The sequence below is a fragment of the Panicum virgatum genome, chromosome 4N (genome assembly GCF_016808335.1).
Source record: "Panicum virgatum strain AP13 chromosome 4N, P.virgatum_v5, whole genome shotgun sequence".
NCBI lineage: Eukaryota > Viridiplantae > Streptophyta > Magnoliopsida > Poales > Poaceae > Panicum > Panicum virgatum.
Window position 1 is genome coordinate 8,538,594 of NC_053148.1, and position 6,957 is coordinate 8,545,550.

The window sequence follows — 6,957 nt, forward strand, 5'->3', positions numbered from 1 at the left end:
TCACCTTGGCCCCGGGTTCCACTAAGCAGCTTCACCAAGAAGGGTGGGGGCCTCCACGTCCCCTGCACAAAGATGTCGTCACCGCTCCACACCAAGCCGGAGGGTCGATGACGTTGCTGGCGAGCCACCAACACTCCAAGGGGCCGGCACACCGAATACAAGAGGTGGTTCTCTCCTAGAACCAATGCACAAGACACACAACCTTACTCACTCACTCACTCACTCACTCAAGAGCTAATCTAGCACTAACACTCACAAAGCATGTGCTAAACCTAAGGATGTGATCAATTTGCTCTTTGGATGTCTTGGAGATGTTCTTCAATGTGTCTAGGGTTTCTCTGAACTTCAGCAAACTTCAAATGATCGGGGAACCCATATATATAGCCCTCCAAGTTGAACTAGCCGTTTAGAGCCGTTAATCCTTTTTCTGCGCAGGGCATCGGATAATCCGACGGTGCCTTACCAAGGGCGTCGGATCATCCGACCCCACTGTGTTCTCCACGGTAGCCGCTAGGTTTCAAACTAATTGCTGACATTATTAGTCCGATGCATTAGTCCGACGCTATTTGAATACCACGTCGGATCATCCGGTGCTGAAGGATGGATTTGAATTCCAAGACAATGTCTCTGATAATTGATCCGACCATTACTCCGACGCTCTAAATACCACGCGTCGGATCATCCGATCCTGAAGCAAATTTTCTAGCTTGAGAAACAGGCTCTCTGGTGAATGCTCTGGGCATTAGTCCGACGCTCAGAATCCATGTGTCGGATCATCCGGCTGCATTGGTCGGATAGTCCGATCATGGGGTGTCGGATTATCCGGTCACACTGTGTTTTTCTTGTTTCTTTGTTGCATTTGTCCAACTTGTCGCAGCGGTCATTTGGACACTCCAAATATATTCTATCTCTGCTTTTTACTACGACTAAAGTGCCTCTACGGTGAGTTGGACGTCTCGTCGGTGAGTTGGACGTCTCGACGGTGCATTGGACGTCTCAACGGTGCATTGGACGTCTCGGATATGATTTGGATTCTATCCAAGAGACCTAAAGAATCCTACAAATATGATCTCGTAAACTCATTAGTCTCATTGGACGTCTCGACGGTGCATTGGACGTCTCGGATATGATTTGGATTCTATCCAAGAGACCTAAAGAATCCTACAAATATCACTACACCAAAACGGAATTGCCTTGGCGGCCAAAAACCGCCAAGGAATATAGCAAAACCGCCAAGGAAATGATCCTTGGCGGCTGGCCGCCAAGCAAAATCCGCCAAGAATAGAGAGCCAAGGAAATTAAGTTTCCCTAGCTGCCGGCCGCCAAGAATAATGTCCTTGGCGGTGTGGCTGCCAAGGAAATTGGGACAACGGCAAAATCTGAAATGCGCCAAGAAAAAGTACAAACCGCCAAGCAAATTAGTTTCCTTGGCAGCCTGTAACCGCCAAGCAAATTAGTTTCCTTGGCAGTCTGTAGCCGCCAAGCAAATCACAATCCTTGGCTGCCCTAACCCACCAAGGAATTTGTTGTTTCCTTGACTACCAACCGCCAAGGAAAAACATATCACTAACAAAAAAAAACACAATACAATTTAATGTGATCCAACATGAAGCAACAATTTATCTTTATTCAATCAGTTCTACAGCATTAATCAAATTGAGTGCTACAAATACCCACCCCATCGGCAAGATTGAGTTCCTATCTTGCCAGATCTGGGTTCCAGCTACCAAGCTCAAGGTTTCCATTGCTCAAATCAACATTTGGTAAATCTTGCAGAGCTCGACCTACAGATTGCAAATACCCACGACAAAGATTGAATTGCTATCTCAACAGATCTGGGTCCTATCTACCAAGCTCGAGGTCCCTGTTGCTGAAATCAATAAACTCACCACCAAAATCAACTACCTATTTATGAGTTCGCCAAGCAGACCTGACCTTTCTAGGAGCTCGCCGCTGCCACCGGGATGGAGAGTCGTCGCTGAGCGAAGAAGTCGTCGCAGCCCCCGTTACTAGAAGGTCGCAGGCCCTCCAGTAGCGGCGCCGGCAGGCCCTGCTCGTCCAGGCGCAGCACCTCCTCCGCGCCGCTGGCGTGGCGGCCCTGCAGGAACAGCCTGGGGAGTGAGCAGGCGGCGAGCGCAAGCAGCTTCCGGAGCTCCTCCCTGAAGTTCCGGCCATGGAGACGTCGCGCTCCCTGAAGGCAACATCGTGGGCCTGGAGCGAAGCACGGACGGCGCTGCAGGTCTCGAAGGTGTTGCGGACCCCGTGGAGGGAGGTGGTATAGAGCGCCGCCGACGCCGGCGGAAGGAGGAAGATAGCTAGGGTTTCTAAAGGGAACGACTGCAGTGTAGGTTTTGATGGGTGCGCGTGGGACTAAGGCCGTCGGATCGGCGATGGATGGCTAGCGGCAGTTGGCCGCCCCGCGGGCTGACGAGGTCGATGTGAGAGAGGGGGGAGTTGGGCCGAATTCAGCCCAACTCGAGAGCTTGTCTCGCTCAGTGAAAAATATTTCTCTTTTTCCATATATATATATATAGTTTGCAATGTTTAATAAAGTATATATACAAACACTTAAGTTCTTCCTTTCAAAAAAGTTAAAGTATATTTGTTATGCTAACGAGTAGGAAATCCATTATTTTCTTGGCAGCAAAGCAAAAACGCCAAGAAAATTCTTGATTTTCTTGGCGGTCCATCAAAATGGCCAAGGAAATGTAAAATTTTCTTGGCGGTTCATATCGCACGCCAAAAAATATGCATTCCTTGGCTGTTTTGTACGACCGCCAAGGAAACCAAAATTTACTTGGCGGTTATATTTCGGCCGCCAAGGTAATTCTAGTTTGGTGTAGTGTATGATCTCGTAAACTCATTAGTCTCATTGATTGCGTTGTCACACGGTCACCAAAATCACTCGAAATGGCCTAAATGAGGCCATGTTCGTTACACTTACCTGCACGAGCAGCAATAAAAATTTGCTGTTGAAAAGTCTAACATTGATTATGAAGCAATAGCTTCTTATTAATTAATTCCAATATCAGCTTCTGCATATTTACAAATCCACTACAGATCATGCAATTAATTTGGCATTATTAATTTACGTTTCTTTTCTATGAAAAAAGTTGAATCATACTAAGCTGCACAGAACGAAAAGAAAAAAATTAATGTGAGTATCCCATCCCTCCGCGGCTACAACTAGCAATGGAAATGATACGAATATTTTCCGACCGTATTCGAATTCGATTCAGTTTGGAAGGGTTTTTATCCGTTCATATCCGATTCTGGATATTCAATATCCATAATCTATCCGTAATCGATCCATATCCGGACACTAAAATTTACATTTTTATGATGTTAATATCCATTATAATTTTATCCAAAAAAACTAACACTATTCGTATTCTAATAAAAATATGACAACAAATACAATATTAGTAACACACGTTTGTATTCGATCCGTTTACATCCCTAGTCTCAACAAACACCCGTATAGTAATGCATAGCGAAAGGCAATTTCAACAAAATCCCAAAATATGCTAGAAAATCTCCTTTTTCTAATAATCAAAATCTATCGAAAACAAGAATGCACACCAGACCTTAACAAATTTCCGGTCCTAAAAATTCATGCCCACTCGCGCTCTATGGACAACCACGATCAAGATGATTTTCCGGACAGGGCTCGAGCTTCCGATTATTTCTCTATGGAACAAGAATCAAAATAAATTAATTTTTTTTGGACCTGTGACAAATCCCTATAGCAGATGTGGGCGGGGCAAAGCCTACGTGCTTGGCCTGGGCCGGGTCTAAAATGAATGCTCATACCAACGTTAACAAAATACGAAAGGTTGATCGGCTTCGCAAATTATGACTAGTAGTTATGTAATAACTCTAACCGAACGAACTGTGAATTTTGTCGATCAGCACAATGGACCGTTTGATTATTCGCTGGAGCAGTTTGTGCCAATCAGCCGTAGGACACGTGAGGCTAGCTAGTCGGAGGCTCGGAGCCCAACAGGCAACAGTGCCTGTGCCTGCTTGCGCGCGTACATGCATGCTTCAGTACGTCATCGTGCACCACGTCAGCGTGTGCGCTCGCTGTCGTCGCTGCCCAGCTAGCTAGGCTTACAGTACCACGTACTGCGTATCTATGTCGTCTCTAGAATATTTTTTTGCAAGGAATCTCTAGAATAATACATATACACACACTAACACATATAATAAAGAGATGTGTGATCATGCAGAACGAGTTTTTTTCTGTATTACTGCAGGGGACTCGTGCCACGTGGGTCTGATTTATTTTCATAGGGCCCTCATGTATCCACCTAGTGCTTACGAGTAACGACTTCATTTTTCACAGTTTGGAGATAGATGCGGGCATGCAGCCACCTTCGAAACTGCCGGCGGACACTCCCAAGTCCCTGCTTACTCTCTGCGAGCTTTGCTGGCTAGTACCGTAATACGTGAGCAGCAGTAACTTGCGAGCATAAATTGCAAGTACTCCCTCCGTTCCAAATTATAAGTCATTTCAAGAATTATGGAGAGTCAAAAATTTTCAAATTTGACCAAATTTATATAACAAGATAATAACCTATATGATACCAATTAAATATTACTAGATTCTTTGTTAGCTATATTTTTATAATATAGCTATTTGATATCATAAATCTTTGTGTTTTTCTCTATAGTTTTTTGTTAAATTTTGATATAGTTTGACTTTCCAAAATTTTTAGAATGACTTATAATTTATAACGGAGGGAGCAGCAGACAGCAGGGGCAACGACGACACGCGCAGCCGTACGTGTAGGGATGGCAACAGGCCCCCGATCCCCGATCCCCGATGGGGATTTCATCCATTAGGGGATTAAAACGAGGATATTCTGCTCCCCGCGGGGAGCTTAATGGTACAAAAGTGATCCCCGTCGGGTGGAGCGGGGATGGGAACGTTCCATGGCTCCCCGTCCCCGATCCCCGTCAAGACCCGTTTAAAGGTTGACGCATTGTCTGATTGTCACAATTTGGCCCAGTTTGGCCCAGGGAGCAGCGGCAGCCCACTTGACTCATCCATTCACAACCACCACGACCTCCCGGTGCCTTATCCGCTCTCTGCCCTGGTGCCTCATCCTCGTTGACTCAACGCCTTGTCTCTCTCCCGGTGGTCGCCGAGCCTCATCCTCTTCCTCTCTCCCAGTCCCAGCGTAGGCTGCCGCCGCCGCGCATCTCGTCCTCTCTCTCCAAGGCGCCGGACTGTCGGACGCCGATGCTGCGCGCTCGCGAGTCGCGACGCGTGCTGACGTCGCGCGCCCGCGCCGCTTGCCAACGCCGCGCCCCGTACGCCCGTCGCTCCTCCACGGTGAGATGGCAGCTGGGGGATCCGCCGTGACTCCCCTTCGTCCTCAGTCCTTTGTGCTCGAAATCTTCGGGGATCTATCGGGGTAAGAGACCCCGTCGGGTACGCAATCCCCGCTCGGGGACGGGGACGGGGAAAAATCCTTCCCCGGCGAGCGGGGACGGGGATGGGAACGGGGAGATTTTACTCTAGCGGGGAGCAGAACGTTCTGCAGATCCCGGCGGGGATGGCCCCGTTGCCATCCATACGTACGTGCCTGCGACAGATGCAGCTAGGCATGTTCAGCGCGCGTGCATGTGTACAGTCTCTAGCAATGCGCTAGGTACCATACGTACGCACGTCCTTGACCCCCTAGGCCTGCGGTACACGTACGATCGAGACACGCAGTAGTCGGGCAGGGCCCGTCCCGCGCGCGCGGCCCGGTGCACGGCCGGCAGCCTATGCCGCCGCGCGCAGTACTATACCCTATGCGCGGGCCGGCCGGCATGCAGGTGCTGGAGGTTGGCATGCGTGGTGCGTGCCGTGCGTGCATGGTCGCCGGCGCGGGCCGGCGCCAGCTATAGGCGGGCCGCCGGCTAGGCGCACGGCCGGCGGGCAGAGCCGTGGATGCGTGTATGTTTCTGTGGCTCCGCCGCTCTTCGTGGATCGGATAGATCACACGCACGGGAAGTGCGGCGGGGCGGAGCTAGGACTAGCTAGCTGCAGCAGGCGACGAGCTGAGCGCACGAACGCGCGTGGGCTGACGACGACGACATGCAGCGCGCGGTTTCAGAGTTTTTTTATTTTTATTTTTATTTTTTTTGATTTATCAAAAATATATGTCTTGTTTTTTTTTCAAAAATGTCACCCAGCCGCCGGTTCATCCGGCGGAAGGTTGTTACCGCCGGATGAACCGACGGTAGGATCGTTCCGCGCTGGGCCGTGGTGGGCCGAGCCTTACCGCCGGTTGAAACGGCGGTAGGTGGAACCTACTGCCGGATGATCCGGCGGTAAGCACCTACCGCCGGTTCAACCGGCGGTAAGGTCCGGCCCTTTAAACCGCGACGCCGCCCGCCCGCTCCACCCGCGCCGCCGCCCGCCCGCCCCCGCGCGGCTCCCGCACGCGCGCCGGGCGCTCGCAGCGCTCTCCCGGCCGCCTGCCGCCGCACCGAGACGGCGCGCACAGGTACATTTTAAATTCTAATTTTATTAATAATAGTTTGTAGATTAGAATTCCTTATAAACGGGGAAGGAGGGAGTAGAAATATTAGTGTTTTTGAATATAGTTTTATGTGTATAAATAGTTTTTAGCGTGTAATTATTTGAGTATAGTTTGATGTGTAGAAATTATTTTTTTATATGTAGAAATATTAGTGATTCGAAAATAAATTATTACGATATAAAATCGTAGAACATGTAATTGAAAATATTAGTTTACATACGAATATAATTGAAAATATTAATGAGTTCAAACAGACATATTTGTCGCATAAAAAATAATATTAATTAATATTATATTACAGAAAAATAGAAATTATTGTCAGTAATAAAAATTGTAAAGAAATAATTAAGATATATGCAAAAATAGCAGAATTATTTTTTAGCGTTGATTAAATTCTAAGGAAGAGTAATTATTGTCG

General features: G+C 48.2%; 1 long non-coding RNA gene across 1 annotated transcript; it reads right to left on the reverse strand.

Annotated features, from left to right (window-relative positions):
- Positions 1–1,590: 1,590 nt before the first annotated feature.
- LOC120671435 lies at positions 1,591–2,330 on the reverse strand. The gene is made up of 2 exons (XR_005673649.1): positions 1,936–2,330; positions 1,591–1,784 (listed from the first exon to the last, which is right to left on the reverse strand). It is a non-coding gene; the product is annotated as an uncharacterized LOC120671435 (long non-coding RNA).
- Positions 2,331–6,957: the final 4,627 nt, after the last annotated feature.